Source organism: Cryptomeria japonica, chromosome 1 (genome assembly GCF_030272615.1).
Source record: "Cryptomeria japonica chromosome 1, Sugi_1.0, whole genome shotgun sequence".
In the NCBI taxonomy this organism is placed as follows: domain Eukaryota; kingdom Viridiplantae; phylum Streptophyta; class Pinopsida; order Cupressales; family Cupressaceae; genus Cryptomeria; species Cryptomeria japonica.
In genome coordinates, this window is record NC_081405.1 from 187,965,316 (window position 1) to 187,984,304 (window position 18,989).

An 18,989-nucleotide genomic window follows, 5' to 3' on the forward strand; every position below is an offset into this window, starting at 1 on the left:
CCTCAAGCTATTAGGCTTCTAAAAATAGAGGACCAGGCTCTGATACCAATTGTTAGGGTTCCTACAGATACTGAGAGAGGGGGGGGTGAATCAGTATCTGACTGGTAATAAGATTTACTTAAAATAAAACATGCAGAACATAAAGTAATAGTGTACCGATATGCAAGAATTAATATAATAAACATAATCAAAAACATCCACATGAAAAGAACACCATAACACAAGATGTTTAACGAGGAAACCCGGTGTGGGAAAAACCTTGGTGGGGTTTGTGACCCACAATATTCACTTACTGGCCAATAAGACAATATTACTTACAATAGGGGCCTGCACATGCAGGAAGGCCAATTGCCTAGAGCACACTGCTTAGAAGGAAGTCACACTGACTTACAATGAGGATTATGCTAATCCAATATTTTGTACTGCTTTATAATAGCATCTTCAATGCCAAATTCAGTACCGGTTCTTGCTCTATTCTTTACATATACCCTTGACCTATAATTCACACATTAGGTCTGTCTCATAATTTTCTTTTTGCTTCCTTACCTATCCCTACAAATGTCTATAATGATCTCTTTTATATACAAGAGTCATTTTACAATTTGCCAAGTCGGCTTACAATAATAAACAAAATAATACATATCAAAAATCCTGTCGGCCCCTGTGCCGGTATACATCTTTTCTTTTGTGCCGATGTCGGTGCCAGTGTAGAGTGGTCTTGTTGATGTCGGTGCACTTTCTTGCTTGAATAATGCTTTACTGGTAGAATTTCTTGCCGGTGCCATAGGATTGCAAGGTTACCATCGATGACAAAACCTTCAATCACACACAATGTCTCATTGGAGTGTCCATATGCCAACAATGTCAAAGTCTGATGAAGTCGTCTACAGCTGATCGGATATCGGGGTAACTTTTCAATGTTGGTTCTAATGGCCAATGGGGATGTATCCGATTGTGGATGGTCACCCAGACCAAAGTCCAAAAGAATAGTAGGTGAACACTTGGAATGTTTCTTTCGGTGTATTTAAATATGAACCGACCCGACTTCCGGATGAATGTGGGATAATATGTTTTCCACGAGTTCTTGAATGGATAGGTTATTACTCAATGGTTATGTTCCAAGGCCATTTTACAAAATAACTGAGGAATGTTTGGTTTGATAGATGGCAGCTACTAGAGATTTAACCAATAAGAAGAGCAAAGAAGGGTGTGACTAAAGGCTGTGTAGAGGTGATGGTTTGATGGGTAGCCAAATCGATGTGTCTGCATGAAGTGAGAATAGAGTTCTGAGATCAGAGTCCAAAAAAGAGGATCTAATAACTTTATTGTAATCGTGTTCTTTACTGAATAAATTGATCTCTCTTTGGTGGTGGGTTTTTACCCGCAAGGGTTTTCCCACATATATTTGGTGTCTTTCTCTAGTGCTATTCTTTCTGGTTCATCTTAGTCTTTTGTCTGTGTTTATTTTAATGTATGGGAAACTTAAATTGAAAAATTGAAATACTTCCTTGCTTGCTAATCCCCTTAGAATTGATGATAGAAGAGTGTTTTTCATGCATGGCTTTCCTTACAAGTGGTATTAGAGCCATTTAGTTATGTTATCCTAGTCGAGTAGGGCTATTTTGTGTGAATTTTGTTTTCAGTGGGAGTTTGGCAGAGTATCTGGTTTGCAAATTGAGATGGCACACACTTCTAGACGAGTGGAGATTGAGAAGTTCAATGGTTCAAACTTTGAGTTGTGGAAACTCAAGATGGAAAATTTTCTAGTTGATCGAGATCTATGGGTTGCTATGTCAGGACAAAAACCTTCAGGCATGAAGCAAGAAGACTGGGATCTTGTAGATAGAAAAGTTAGAGGATTTATCTGACTCTGTTCGATATACTTTTTTCTGTTAAATGTTTGTGGGGAAAAGACTACACATCTTCTATGGAAGAAACTTGGAAATATTTATCAGGGGAAGTCTTTGGTAAACAAATTGTTTTTGAGGAAGAAGTTGTATTCCTTGAAGATGGACGAGGGAACATCTCTTGCAGATCATCTAAATGTTTTCAACATGATGGTTGCTCAGCTAACTTCTATGGGAGTCAAGATTGATGATGAGGATCAATGTTGTTGGCAAATGCACACTCCAATGAGAAATTGTAGGTGATTGAAGGTATTGTCATTGATGGCAACCTTGCAATCATATGATATCAGTAGGAAGACATAGGCACTGGCACTGGCAGACTCTACACTGGCACACAGAACACCGGCAATGAAAAGGAAGAATACCGGCATCCTGGCCGACAATAATTTTGTATTAATGTATTTTATAATTAATTGTAAAATCTTTTGTAAGCCGACATGGCAGATTTTAATATGACTCATATATGTATGAGATCATTGTAGATCATTTATATAGATGAGATAGGATGCAAAGTATGGAATAGTAATAGGAGACCTAATATGTGAATTCTTGGTTAAAGGTTTATGTTGTAGCAAAGTTTAAACCGGTATTGAATCTGGCTTAGCAGATGCTAATCTGAATCAGTACAAGACATTGGATTATTATAATCCATTTTGTAAGTCAATGAGACTTCTTTTGTAATTGAGCAGTGAGCTCTAGGCACTTGGTCGGCCTTCATGTGCAGGCCCCTATTGTAAGAGTAATATTCTCTTATTGACTAGTAAGAGAATATTGTGGGTCACAAATCCCACCAAGGTTTTTCCCACATCAGTTTTCCTCATTAAAATACTGTGTTATGGTGTGCTTCTCATGTTGTTGTTATTTTTCTTATTTAGTGCATTATTTCTAGTTTACTAGTACTTAGTGTATATCGTGAAAATGGATAACAATAATAACAATATTGAAAGGCTAAATGAATTCAACCACAAAACCCTAGCCTAACAATCAACAAAGATCCACCATAACATATGAAGATTACCTAAGACAATGCAAATCAAATGAAATCACAAAGATTATACCATCACTTGTCCAATAGGGTTTTGATCTCCATTCTTCCTATCTCCATTGATCTTGCTTGATATATTTGCTCTCAGATTTTATATGCACAAGAGCTCAACAAAGAACGGAATGTGGTTGCAAGTAGGATCATAATGTAGTCAATTGATCAAGTTGTTAGGGTTTGATAATGAAGAAGGCATCTCCTTAAATAGAAGACACAATATGAAATGGAGGGATAAGATTGAGAGGTGTAAAAAGAGAGGTCGGCTAGGATTAGAGGGTAGGTAAAAGAAATAATAAAATAATGAAAGAGGTAGGTAGTGTATGAATTAAGAGATGAATGACATGTGTCATAGGTAGAAAAGATTAATGAATTAATTAAATAAATAAAGATTTATTTAATTAATAGAAGAAGTAGGATAATTAAATAAATAAAAATATTTATTTAATTTAGGAAAAGGATAATTTAAATAAATAAATGTATTTATTTAAATGAGAAATAAGGCTAGAAGAGGATAAATGAATTAATTAAATAAATAAAGATTTATTTAATTAATAGAAGAATTAAGCTTAGATAATTAAATAAATAAAATATTTATTTAATTAGACTGGACAATTTTGGGTGTCTACATTTTGCCCCTCTTTGAGACAATGCGGCTTGTCGCGTTGTTTCAAAGAAGATAAGATGAACTGATACAGATTTTCCCCAGAATGGGAATGATATGCCCCCTCGAGAGATTGGATGAAAATGTCTGAAAAGATTGCAGACAATCTCTCAATAAGAAAGGAAGGATAGAATGGACTGACCGAATAAAGTGACAGAGTCATGGGATGAAGAAGACTGACTCAGAAAATGAAGGTGAGGGCTAGGGTTGGCTATAAGATAGACCACGGGCAAAAGACATCCTCATTGTCATCTACACCCTCACAAGATCAAAGTGCAGAGTGAGAAAAAGAGCAGCAGCAGTCAGCAGCGATGGCTTTCGTACACAGATTCGACCGTGTTCGCCGATTTCAGAGGCCAACAAAGGCAGGAGAGCTGGTAAGTACCACCAAACCTCCTCATAATTTGACGCATTTGTTTTTGTCATTAATGCATGCTGAATAAAGCAATAAATGCGCTTAGAAGTAGGGTACAAAAAATGCAAAAACTGAGAAACCGCATCTGTATCGGTGTCAGGTGCGTCTGTGTCGGTGTCAAGCACGTCTGTGTCTGGAACCGCGTTTGTGCCAAATGCGAGCGCGTCTACATCCTTCAGGGGCATTTATGTTGCAAAGTCGCGTTTGTGAACAATGTAGGCACATTTATGTCAAACAGGCACGTCTGTGTTGTTTAGGCGCGTTTGTGAGTTAGAAATGTGTTTATGTCTGAAAAATGCAAGGTTTTGGTCTTCTAGGTCAAATCGGCAGTTCTGTGATGAACATACGCTGTCGATTGGATAAGCTGCTAAGAGGATACACTCAAGCAGGTCCTCTAGGAAGACTAAGATAGATCAAGGCACTGTGTGATGAACAGGGAGCACCAAGATAGAGTACTTTGTGATGAACAGGAAGTACCCAAAGTATGAGCAGCACTTTGTGATGAAGAGGGAGTGCAAAATGTGAGTAACACTTTGTGATGAACAGGGAGTGTCACACACGTAGTACTTTGTGATGAACAGGGAGCACTACTAGGATAGAAGCAACACTTTGTGATGAACAGTGAGTGTCACTAAGATAGATAACCATATGCATTTAGATAGCGAGTAGCATTTTGTGATGAACAATGAATGCCATGATGATTGACATGATTGATTTGTTTGACTGCAGGAGTATTTGCCTATGTTAGAGTCACGGGAGAGATTCCCGTCAACACAGAGGTTGCGACTGGAGTTGTTGTTTTAGGATAGAGCTGCCATCGAGGAGATGGGTTTGAGACATGTGTTGTATGTGCCTGAGTTTCAGGCAAACATGGGTTTGCTGACTGCGCTGGCCGAGAGATGGCATTTAGAGACTTGCACATTCCATTTGTCGATGGGTGAGATGATAGTCACCCTTGAGGATGTTTACAGGATTCTGCATATACCGATTGATGGAAATTTGATTCCATATGATCGTGACGGAGACAAAGAGGCTTTGAGATGGGTGTTTTAGGATCCCGGCCTAGAGATGAGAGCAGGACATGTGGCATGGGACACCATGACCGCGACAGGGTTAGCCTTGCCAGCTGTGATTGGAGGAGCTATCAGTGGGTTCCTATGTCTGGACAGGGCAACACGAGGGTTGGCAGTGGGCTGGGGAGGAGCACTGGAGACACTAGTGACACAGCACACCAGATATGCGTGGGGTCCATGTGTGTTGGCCCACCTATATTATGAGCTTCACCAGTTTGTATACCATGGATCAGTGGGATTGGGATGTGGAGTGACACTACTACAGGTTTGGGCGTATGAGCATCTGCCTATTACACGACCGATACATTTCAGAGGGAGAGGTCATGGATGGAGTTTTGTTCATCTGTATGACATGATCACTTCGCAGCCTCAGATTGGCAGGTTAGAGCATTGGCGGTGAGTGATAGATGACATTGACGTAGTCATCTAGAGGCCGTATCTGGGATGCGAGGAGTGGGAGGATGATACAGTGGAGCTTCCTTACACCTTCCAGAGTAGGTATCTGATTGGGCAGATGCCCTATATACTGGAGAGATAGCTGGTGGACAGAGTATGTAGGCAGTATGGCAGGATCCAAAGGATGCCACGAGGCTCGGGTATGTATGCCCGTATAGTTAGGGATCAGGCGCAGTTCGGGCCTTTATTGTCATATGATCATGCGCTAACACAGCTGGCAGAGATGTTGCCCCTACCCTGAGATATGTGGCCAGAGATCAAGGATGTCGGGATGGATGTGAAGTATGCAGCATATTGGGCCGAGCATCCATTCCCTCGATTGACAGATCCAGGAGAGCTACTGGAGGGAGATGGAGGAGGAGATGATGATGATGGTGGTGGGGGTGATGGAGGCCAAGGCCGACGGAGGCAGAGGGGAGTAGTTGGGGAGAGGAGGGTGGCACCTCAAAGGGAGGGTGGACAGGAGGGATAGGCCTAGGTGGTGAGGGGTCACGGCAGATTGCCCCTGCAGGTACCGGCAGCACAGGGTCCTCGAGCATAGGGACAGAGATAGGGACAGGTACAGGGATAGGTGCCAGTACAGGCACAAGAGTAGGGACGGAGATAGGTACATGGACCTAGGCATATACCGAGACAAGTACCTGTTCAGGCACCAGTACAGGCACAGGGATAGGCACAGGGGCAGGCACCCGCAGAGGGAGAGCCACAGGCAGAGGCAGAGGGTGGGGATCCAGAGGAGGATGAGCTGATTGAGCTCAGGGAGATCTGCCAGGGCCAGGCAGATGAGATCCAGGATTTGGAGAGGGAGAGGGACCGACTCAGGACTAGGCTCAGGGATACTGAGCGGGAGAGGGATCAGGCAATTCAGTCCTACACAGAGGCTGAGACAGCGCTGAGGGCAGGGAGGCAGGCGGGAGAGGACACAGGAGCAGGCTATGCATATGTCCTGCAAGCCAGAGAGGAGATTGCCTACTGGAGGGACCTGTATTATGGTGTCGTGCCAGCGGATCAGCAGGCGAGGAGCTTCCATAGACCATCGCGGACAGCGATAGCTACAGGAGGGAGCTGGAGGAGACAGGTATCGAGTGGTGGGGTCATGGGTCCTCCACCACCACCAGATAGAGGGGACAGGAAGGATGATCCTGGGGGGGGTCCTTTTAGGGCTCAGATTCCATCAAGGCCAGGCGGCTCCGAGGGAGGGAGTTCATCATAGCTATAGAGGGCTCCCTTGTACCAGTATTTGTACCATTTTTGTATTGTAGACACCTGCAGGTGATTTTGTAGCCATATGATTTTGACATCATCGTATCATGACAGTGTTGATTATATATATGAGATGATTCATTTTTGCGGCAGCTATATGCATGTGTACCTATGTGATGAGATGTTCTTATGTGATGCTTATGATATGGATGCAAATATGTATATGATGCAATGCAATATATTTTTGTTCTTTTATGTTGTATATGTTATGCCAATGCAAATGTGAATGTATGTAATGCAGATGAATATAATAATGTAAATGTAAATTGTGCTAATAGGTGTTATGTGCAGGATGTGATGCAGTTGTGATATCTATATGTATGTGTGAAATGCTTATATGTGGTAATGCAGGTGTAAACTACATGAAATGCAAATGTTTTTGGTGTGTCATTATACTCAGTCATGTGATAGCAAGCTACACGGACTCAAGAAGGACGATGGAAGTCAATCAAGAAAGGGGGATGGAAGATAGAAGATATGAAAGTGAAAGAGCTTCTTGTGCGTTATCATCATTGAGCTTTATTATGGCAAGATAGGTTATGACAATCGAGGCATATGTTTGACCCAGAAAGTCATTGTACCCATTTGCATAGAGATAAGACGGTCACAAACAAGGAATGCCCCAGTTCATACTAGACTCACAGTATCCTCATATCCTTGGACAAGTCATAGCATTACTAAGAGACAATCCACAGACAACAAATACAAATAGGTGACGATATCCCATCCTCGCCTTTTTAGTCAAAGACATCCTAGAGATAGAATCTCTAGTCAAAGACATCCTGGAAAAGCTAAAAGACATGTCACCAAAAGATAAAATCAAAAGAAAACCAAGACTCGACACCAACATCCACTGTAGTCCTCAAGTTAAGTATCTCTTGTCACTTGTATAAGTCTTATTTGATTGTGGTCACAATGTTTACTTTCACAAAAAGGATAGATAGCACTAAACCATATGTTGTTTGAGTCTGTTGAAAGATTTGATTTGTTGAAGCTCATTGTTGCTGCTGTGTCGCATCTGAAACTGACTGAATCCATGAAACTGATACTTTATTGCGGAGAAGACGAAACTTTATTGCGGATCTATGATGCAAATGTTGCTTTATTGCGGATTGTGCGCGAATAGACTGAAGAAAGCTGGAAGAAATTGTACTCCTAAAAACATGTGATGTTCTTAGTTCCACACCCATCACTAGACATAGGAATTGCCTTAGCCACAGATAGGATCTGATTTATTATGGATGGAAAGGGAGGTTTATTATGAACGGCTAACCAATCTTGGGTAGATCAATAACAAGCCATGATGGGCATAGGTAAGTTTATTATGGATGAATAGGTTGTGAGTGTGTGCAAAGTGAAAGGATGAAAGTGAATCCTGAAGGAGGGAGGAGCAAAGTCTCTACGCATGGCGCTGGTGACCCAGTTTTCACCATGGTACTTGCCCAGGGTGCCACTGAAGTGGTTTTCACCGTTGGACGAAATTATTTCTCTTTACTATTTTGGATTTTTCAATTTTTTTTGTGTCACAAGTCACCTGTTTGCCAGGTTTTCACCAACTAACGATTTTGTTGTTTTTATAATTTTTTTTGTATTTTTGAATTTTTTTGATTTTTTTGTATTTTTGAATTAGGATATTCCAGAGAACTATGTGTAGAACCGGTGAAGGTGCATGCTGTTGATAGGATCCTCCAAAGGTTCACCTTCTATAGTTGAGAGTTGATATGCCCCAAATCCATATTCTACTGTAATGATGTAAGGACCAAGCTAGTTTGGTTCGAACTTGCCCTTCTTCTCTCTGTCTTGTTGATTTTTAGGATTTTCTCTGAGAACTAAGTCACCCACCTCAAATGTGCGAGGCTTGACTTTGTGATTGTAGCTGCGACTCATTCATTGTTGGTAAGCCTTGAGATGATTAAAAGCAGTGTGTCTTCATTCATCCAACAGTTCTAGTTCTTGTAAGCGAGAGACCCTGTAATCTTCATCGCTGATGATGTTTTGCAAAGAGACCCGTAAAGAAGGTAACTCAACCTCAATAGGCAAGATGGCTTCAGCGCCATAGACAAGTGAATAGGGTGTAGCTCCTGTAGGTGTGTGGACACTTGTGCGGTAGGCCCAAAGTGCAGGATTGAGTTGGATATGCCAATTACGGCCAGCGTCGTCGACTGTCTTTTTGAGGATTTTAAGAATTGTTTTATTAGATGCCTCAGCTTGGCCATTACCTTGGGGGTAATATGGTGTGGAGAAATGATGGGAAATATGGAAGTGGTCACAGAGTTCACGAACATCCTAATTTTTGAAGGGATGCCCGTTATCAGTAATAATGGAATGAGGAATACCATATCGGCAAATGATATAGTTAAGGATGAAGGTAGCAATTTGTTTTCCAGTAACTTGTGTGAGAGGCACGGCTTCAATCCACTTTGTGAAATACTCTGTGGCTGTGATAATGAATTTATGACCATTGGAAGAAGGAGGGTGAATCTTGCCTATGAGATCGAGTCCCCACTGACAAAAGGGCCAAGGAGACGCAAGTGGTTGTAGTTCTTGTGCTGGTGCATGTATGAGGTCTCCATGAATTTGACATTGCTTACATTTCTTGACAAACTGATATGAGTCTTTTTCCATATTGGGCCAGTAATATCCAATCCTGATGAGTTTCTTGGCCAAGGTAGGACCACTAGCATGCGGACCACATATCCCTTCATGCACTTCACGTAACGCAATCTGAGCTTCGTCGCTTTCTAAACATCTAAGAAGAGTGCCATCTAGACCTCGTCGGTATAGGATATCAGCTAGAATGACATATCAAGAGGATTGGCGAATGAAAGTGTGGCCTTGGTTATTTGATAGATCAGGAGGTAGGATATTGTCACAAAGATATGTGAATATGGAACCATATAACTGGGATTCGGGACCAACAACGCATATCATTTTAGTATCAGTGATCTCATATGAAGGAACCAACAGGTTGTCTACCAGGAACTCATAGCAGGTTTCATTTTGAGGTAGATCAATTAGTGAAGCAATTGTAGCCATGGCATCTGCAGCATGATTCTGCTCTCTTGGTATCTACTCAAAATCTATCTTTGTGAAGTGCTGTTTCAAATCATCCACCATTTGTTTATAGGGCATTAATTTTTCATCTTTTGTTTGGTAATCATTAGTTGCTTGACGGATGACAAGTTGAGAATCCCCAAAAACACGAAGTTCTTGGATCTTCCACTAAACTGCAATTCGTAATCCAGTTGTTAATGCCTCATATTCTGCTATATTGTTAGTGCAAGGAAATGAAAAGCGGTATGATTTTGGTATAGAATTGCCTTGAGGAGTTATAAAGAAAATACTAGCTCCTGCCCCATGTTGTGTGTATGAACCATCAAAGTACAGTTGCCATGGCCTTGTATGTGATATCGTTAAAATGGATTCATCTGGAAATTCTGAATTTAGAGGAACATCATCAATCATGGGGGCATCTGCTAATTGATCTGTAATTGCTTGTCCTTTTATTGCTTTTCTGTCCACATAATCGATGTCGAATTCACTCAGGATCATTACCCACTTGGCCAGTCGCCCAGTAAGTGTTGCTTTATTGAGAAGATATTTTAATGGATCAATTCTTGCAATCAACTTAGTCTTATGAGTGAGCATATAATGTCGTAATTTCTGTGAAGCAAAGACCACAGTGAGACATGCACGCTCGATTGGTGTGTAGTTTAGCTCATATCCCACCAATGTACGACTGATATAATATACTGCTTTTTCCTTGCCGTCAGCTATTTGTTGTGCTAGGAGTGCCCCCAGTGTTGTTGGAGTAGCTGATATGTATAGTAACAAAGGCTGATCTGGAATTGATGGCATCAAAATTGGCAGATTCAAAAGATAATCTTTGAGTGTCTGAAAAGCTTGTTGAAAGTTATCATCCCATTTGAACTTGATATTTTTATGTAGCAGGTGCTCGAAAGGATTACACTTATCTACAAGTTGTGCTATGAATCTTCGTATAGACTGGAGTCTCCCTTGTAAGGATCGAAGTTGAATGATATTTCTGGGTGGCGGCATGTCCAAGATAGCCTTGACTTTTGCTGGATCAGCTTCGATTCCTCTTTTGGACACAATGAATCCTAGGAGCTTCCTGGAGGTTACTCCAAAGACACATTTCTTGGGGTTTAATCTTACTTTGTATTTTTCCAACCGATCAAAGATGACTGAAAGTATGTCCAAATGTGTATATCTATCGATTTACCCAAGAGATCATCAACATAATCTTCCACAGTTATGTGCATGAGATCATGAAAGATAGTGGTCATTGCTCTTCGATATGTAGCACCTGCATTTTTCAGCCCAAAGGGCATGACATTCCAACAGAAAGTTCCCCACGGATAAGTGAATGATGATTTGTGTTGATCCTCGGGTGCAATCCTGATTTGATTATAACCAGAAAATCCATCCATTAAAGATAACATTTCATGACCTACTATGAGATCAACGATCAAGTCGATATTTGGTAATGGGAAGTCATCTTTCGGACAAGCTTTGTTGATGTCTCTGAAATCTGTACATATTCTGATGCTGCGATCTGGTTTACTGACAGGTACTAAATTGGAGATCCATTCGGGATAATCAATTGGGCGTATGAATCCGACATCCAATAACTTCTCCAGCTCTGCTTTGACTAGTAATGCCACTTGTGGATGCATTTTTCTTAATTTCTGTTTCACTGGCTTTGCCCCTGGTTTGACTGTCAAATGATGCATTACCAAATTTGGATCTAGTCTAGGCATATCAGCGTATGACCATGCAAAGTTGATTTGTTGTTCTTTGAAGAAGCTTATGAATTTTGACTTTTCGGACTCTGTCAATGATTGAGCCAGGAATATGTTGTGTGGAACCTCTTCTGTACCAATGTTTGTTTTGATAGTCTCCTCTACCAACATGGATGATTTTTCCTCATATGATGCTGGGAGAATGTCAAGCCTTCCATCTTGGGGTACCTCAGAGAGGTTTTCGCCCTCAAATACGTCCTTTTTTTTTACTTTTTTGGGATCAGATAGCACCACAGTGTGGTTTTCACCATAAGACCCTTGATTTGTTCTTATTTTCACATTTTTGCGACTGGAAGGTCCGACACCCTCACCAAAATATGCCATGTTGTTGAGTTCTATGGTGTATCCTGCTTTGTGGTCCCCAGGGGGAAGATCATCTCGTATGCCAAGATAGTCAATAATAGCTTCGTCATTTTGAAATGTGTCAAATTGTGCTCGTCCTTCATAATCCCAGTCAATGAGTTGGTGGTGAACAAGGGGAAGGCCTTTAATGTTTTCAGAGTTTGCAGGGCTAAGAGTGAAGATGTGGTTATATTCGGGTATATCGAGGCAATCGTCGAGATCATCGATGGCACTCTCCTCATCATTTTCGATCGCAAGCAAATCCAAATTGTCGTCACTAGTAGCGCCTTCCAGGACAGGCGTTCTCATCCTATGTGATTTTGACCTAGAACCTTGAGACGAAGACTGTGTGCAATCTTTATGGGTTGTTTCTTGACCAACTCTGAACTTTTTATAAAATTCCTCTTCTTCTGTGGGTTCATCTGGCTCTCTGAATGTCTCGGTGAGCTCATAGTCACTGGAGGATTTGTCTGAACCCCATTCCCATTCGTTGGAATCTGTGGAATAGTAATCTTTTTGTTGAACTTTGGCAACTTTTATTTGTGATGCCTCTTCTATCCTTTTAGTATGGATCTTGGAAGTCAAAAAACCAAGTCCCTTTGAGCGTTCCCTTTTTACAGTCAATTCAGGTTGTAAGGGCTCCATGACGGCTTCTTTGCGTAACCCAAGAGGGCTTTTTCCATCATACCTGAATTTTTGTAGAATCTTGAAGCCTTTTCCATATTTCTCACAAGGTATATTGATCTGATCTTGTGTGTCCTCTTTAATGTCTTTGTAGAGCATTTTGTATAAATATTCCTCTTCTAGTTCGCCCCATCTTTGAAAGGTAGTAGGATCCCATTTGAGTATCATGATGGATATTTGCTTGTTAGGATGTGGCCTTCCATATTCTTTTGGAGAGCTCATGACTTGTCGTAAATACATGGTCTGATTTAAAGTGTATTCTCCCATGCCTTTGTCCTGAAATTTGCCTTTAAGTTCACCTTGTTTTGATGTCGAAGGTTTCAATGACTCAAGGTCAATGTACGTCGAAGAAGGAGCAGCCTCACGATTACTGGGAATGATGGTTTCTGTATGTGATCTCAGGTTATTACAATATATGAACGGATTAGGATCACCGTTAACTGTTACCTCGACCCTATTATGAGGAAACTTAATGCATTGATGATATGTCGATGGGACTACCCTCATTTCATGAATCCAAGGACGTCCTAGCAATATATTATAAGTGAGATCCAGATCTAGGACCTGACAAACCACATCCTTTGTGACTGGCCCAATTCTTAGAGGTAAGGTGACTGTGCCCTTGGATGAGCGCTCTTCATCATCATATGCCTTGATGGTGATTTGATTTGTTGAATTCACAGCTTTATCAGAATATCCCAATTGTTTAATGGTGCTCAATGTACAAATGTTTAGACCAGCTCCTCCATCTATCAGGACTCACTTTATTCGATGTTTGTGTATGAAGGCTTCAACATGTAAAGGTGCATTATGTGGCTGACTTACGGAGGCATCATCGGCTTCTATGAATGTAAGAGAATGTGGAATGGAAAGGTATCCCACCATGGCTTGAAACTAGTCCACGTTCAGATCAGTAGGAACGGCAGTGTCTCTCAAGATTTTGTCAAGAATAGCTTTATGAGCGGGGGATATACGTAGGAGCTCCAGGATGGAGATGAGCGCGAGTGTCTTCCCTAACTATTCTACAAGGTCATACTCAGGCTTGGTTGATGAAGAAGTGGTATTTTTAGTGAAGGCACCTGGAAACGTAATTTTACCTCGATGAGTTGTAACATGACATTCAGAGGTAGGTTCGGAAGAAGATCCAACACCTCTTAGAACAATCTTGGGTCTCTGAGGAGGATTCTCAGGATTTTTGTTCTTGATGGTAATAGTAGAGATATGATTGTCCATTGAGATGTGATTGATAGTTGAGTCATATTTGTAAGGTGCTCTAGTATAGTTGGCTTGATCATCTGTGACTTTAGCTTTTCCTTTGTCATGCTTTGGGAATGGTTCCTTAAACATCTCATGTTCTTGATTGGATGAGTGTCCCTCAATCTCAATGTCACCTCTATCAATGAGATCTTGCACAATGTTCTTCAGTCAATGACAATTTCCTATTTTATGACCCTTTCTCTTATGAAATTCACAATACTCATCATCATTCCACCAATTTGGTTTAACCTTTGGTTCATATGGAGGAAAATCTGGAACTGTGATCACTTTGTTTGCCACAAGCTTTTTGAAGACTGATTCAAGTGGTTCTCCTAATGGAGTGTACTTCCTTTGTGATCTAGAAGTTGTTTGAGTATTCACTTGATTGTTTGTAGAACTTGATCCAGAAAAAATGAATTTGGGTCGCACTGTGTTAGCATCAACAACACCATCATTGACTGTGTTCTTGTTTTTATTCCAAAATCTTGGCTTGTCTTTTCCTTTAAAGTCATCTTTGTTTTCCTTGAATATCTTAATGACTCCTTGCTCAATTAGGACCTTTTCTGTTGCTAAGCCTTTTTCAATGACATCCTTGAAGGTGGACAAACAAGCTTTCCTTAGATCATAGCCAATATCCTTGTTAACGTTTTGAGTGAACATTTCTACCATTTGTTTCTGTGGAATTTCACAAGAGCATCTGCTAGCTAGATTTCTCCATCTTTGCAAAAATGATGCAAAAGATTCTCCCTCTCTTTGCTTGGTATTGCACAAAGTAGTGATTGATATGTCTATCTCTATATTGTAGGAGAAATGCTGAATAAATGCCTCTGCTAAGTCACCCCATGACTTAATACCAGGTGGTAATTGAGAGAACCATTCCATAGCTTGATCGCCTAAGCTTTGTGGAAATAATCTCATCAAATATGTTTCTTCTACCGCTACCTCAATGCAAGCTGTGAAAAATTGTCTTATGTGTGCCTTGGGGTCTCCTTTTCCTCTATACTTGTCAAATTTTGGCGTCACAAAGTGTGCAGGAAATGGAGGCATTGGAATGCTCTTATCAAATGGATAAGGACATATGTCTCTCATAGTGTATGTTGGTTTTGGTGTATTCATGTCCTCCATTTTCTTTTGTAAATCTCTGATTTGTTGCTCCAAATTTCTCTTAGGTGGAGATCTACTTCTTGTAGTATACCCCATGTTTGAGGCACCAATTTGAGGAGGAGCTTGTTGCATGTATGGATGATATTGATCATACACATGTTCATATGGAGGAGGTCTATATTGATGCAGCATATATGGAGCACTTGGTGTAGCTTCATGTTGAGGAACCCCATATCTATTTTGTGCATGTATACCATATTCTACAGGCATGTCATGTTCTATTGTGTTGCCCTAAAATTTGGCACGGGGTTTCCTTGTGTCCAAATTTTGAGCATGCCTTTGAATGTCCAATTGTTCTGGTTGATCCATAGCTTGAGCATATCTATCTGCATAAGACTTCCATAATGGTCTTCGAAGGTAAGTATCATATGTTTGACCATGTGTATGTGGGACTTCTGGTTTTTGAAGCAAAGCTGATGGTGATTCAGGTACCATATGCGGTCCTCTATTTCCTCCACTATTAGGTCTCCTTTGATCCATGTTGGAGTGAGTTTGTTGCGAGGGTCAGTTTTCCATAAGTTGAGACATGTCAAAATCATGAGGTATCTTGGCTCCACTTTGTGCCATCATGTGTATGAAGTATTGTCTATCCCTCCTCATTATCTCTTCAACCAATCTATTGAAATGGGGATTCATAATGGATTCTTCTACATCTGCTGAATGTATTGAAAAGTTGTCCACATTGTCATTATGTGTAGCATTGTTGTTTGTAGTGTCTGCGTTTTCCACATTTGGAATGTTTCTATAAACATCCATGTCAGGTAATGTAGTGTGCTCAGGATTGAAAAATAAATTGTTGTCATACTCATAAGAACTCATGTTTGCGGACTCTTGAGCTTCTTTAGCTTTTCTCCTAGATTTTTGAAGACGGGTTTCAACCATGAACTAGGTATAGACCAAGATGTGAGAGACTAGATGAAAGTGGAAAGAGTATGGAAGACCAAGAGTTGTATGGAGTGAAAAATGAATCTGAGGTGTACTTGCAATGTCCAAAGTGTAAGACCAAGTATGTATGTAGTAGAGTAGGTGTGACTTCCAAAGAGAGAATAGTTTCTCTTGATGAGGTAAGCTGACCTTGACTCTAAGTAAGACCAAATGAGACCCAAAGGTAAGAAACCTTGATGAGGGACCACTTAGCAAAGTGTAGTTGTATGTAGTGTGTTGACAAAGTATGATGAGGACAAGCAAGTGACCTTTTGACCCAAGTTTAGACAAGTATGAATGTAAAATGAGATGTGAAGCAATAATGGACTATATGAGACCCAAAGACAGGTTGAATGCTAGATGAAACCTAAAGAAACAACCTAGGAAGCTCAAGTATTCCGAAACTGATTTCTTTTATTTGCTGGACTGTAAAAATTTTCAATTCTGGACATAGACGCTTCTGTATACTTCACAGACGTGATTCCCAGACACAGACGTGTCTCTGTTCAACACAGACACTTCTAGACACACAGACACTATTATGCCCTTCACAGACACGCTTAGATGACTCAGACGCGGTTAAAACAGACACAGACGCATTTCTATAAACTTCATACAATTTTTCCAATCTGTGAAGTTGTTTTGTTGTGACCAAATCCGACTGTTTGACTGTTTTTCGTGACAAGAGGACACAATGTTGATGAGGACTCAATGTTTGCAAGTGTTTAGACTCCCAAAATGACTCCAAGAAAGTGTGTTGTTTGATGTAAGATGTTTTGCATACACTTGAAGACACAAAAGACACAATGTTTTGTTGTTTGGTCTTGAATGTTTTGAATGTTTAACATAAGACAAGCACAATTCTTATGGTTGGCCAAGACAATAGTTGTTGATCCCACATAGGGTTTTACCCCCAAGGCTACGCTATTCAGAGTGGATACTTAGATGCTTGACCTCACTGGCTCCACCCTCGGCACTCACTTCTCAGGTCAGCCAAGCATCAGTCCCCATGAAAACTCCCCATGGCGAACTTTGTATCTCTACTAAGAACCGTATGTGTGTGGGCCACTACCAGAGGTCCGACCTCCTGCCCCAACAACTAGAAGGATTTGGGCTTCTAAAACAAAAAGGTGCTAGTAAGGGCATCCAGTCGTGTGGCCATACATGTGGCACTTTCAGCTTTGTAAATACAGAAGGCTCCCAGCCGGTAGGGGTTACGCCCTACAAATGATCAAATAAATTTGATCAAAAGGGTTAATGGGGAGACATAGTGTCGGTATGAACTAATCAGCACATGTTATTCATAGTTTTCACCATGAATACATTTATTTATAGTGGTTTGGAAGAAGATGGCTTTTCTTTTGCTACCACTTGCATCGTTCTCTTCTCACTAGTAGTCCTAATGACCACACAGGAAGACAGGCCCTCTAAAGATAAACAAAAAAGAGCCTATTGCTCAAGACACAAAAGACAATGATTCAATTTTAGTGCACCAATGGAAGTGTTTGCTAATCTATGAAAACAAGGCACACAACAAAATTTCAAAACCCTAGCCAAGGACCTGCAACAAAATTTGTTAGTAGTTTGGGTTGTTTCAAATGATCACCCCTTTCTGCAAGCACACAAGTTAGGTAAATTTTAGAAACCCAAAAGACTTTGTGAAAGAGGGGCCTTCAAGAAAAACGTTTTTTTTTTTTTTCCAACACAAGCTGCACAAACTTAGTTAGCTAGATCTGAAAGGGTTAGTCCAAAAATAAACCAGATCTGAAACCCTAAGTGCGAAATCCAAAAATTGAATCAAAGAAAATTTGAAAATTTTGAAATAGTAAATACACAGATGTTGTTACCCATGACACAGACGCGTCTGTATGACACAGACGCGGTTTTGTGACTCACAGACGTGGCCAAAAATCACAGACGCCCTTCTCGGACACAGACGCGAGCAGAAAAAACACAGACATGCTTATGAAACACAGACGCTCCTGTCTGAGACCTGCAAAATAAAACTTGTCGAAAACACAGACGCGACTCCAGATTCCGCAGACGCTCCTGAAAATCAGAGACGTGATCCGAAAGTTCGCAGATGCGGAAAAACCTAAAATGTCGTCGAAAAATGTCCGATCTGCAACTTCAAAAATGCAAAATCTGCAACAAAAAGGTTAAATGCAAAGGGACAAGAGTCCCACCGGGCGTGCCAAAATGTATATGGTGAAAATGGATAACAATAATAACAATATTGAAAGGCTAAATGAATTCAACCACAAAACCCTAGCCTAACAATCAACAAAAATCCACCATAACATATGAAGATTACCTAAGACAATGCAAATCAAATGAAATCACAAAGATTATACCATCACATGTCTAATAGGGTTTTGATCTCCATTCTTCCTATCTCCATTGATCTTGCTTGATATATTTGCTCTCAAATTTTATATGCACAAGAGCTCAACAAAGAACGGAATGTGGTTGCAAGTAGGATCATAATGTAGTCAATTGATCAAGTTGTTAGGGTTTGATAATGAAGAAGGCATCTCCTTAAATAGAAGACACAATATGAAATGGAGGGATAAGATTGAGAGGCATAAAAAGAGAGGTCAGCTAGGATTAGAGGGTAGGTAAAAGAAATAATAAAATAATGAAAGAGGTAGGTAGTGTATGAATTAAGAGATGAATGACATGTGTCATAGGTAGAAAAGGTTAATGAATTAATTAAATAAATAAAGATTTATTTAATTAATAGAAGAAGTAGGATAATTAAATAAATAAAAATATTTATTTAATTTAGGAAAAGGATAATTTAAATAAATAAATGTATTTATTTAAATGAGAAATAAGGCTAGAAGAGGATAAATGAATTAATTAAATAAATAAAGATTTATTTAATTAATAGAAGAATTAAGCTTAGATAATTAAATAAATAAAATATTTATTTAATTAGACTGGACAATTTTGGGTGTCTACACTTAGTTTTAATA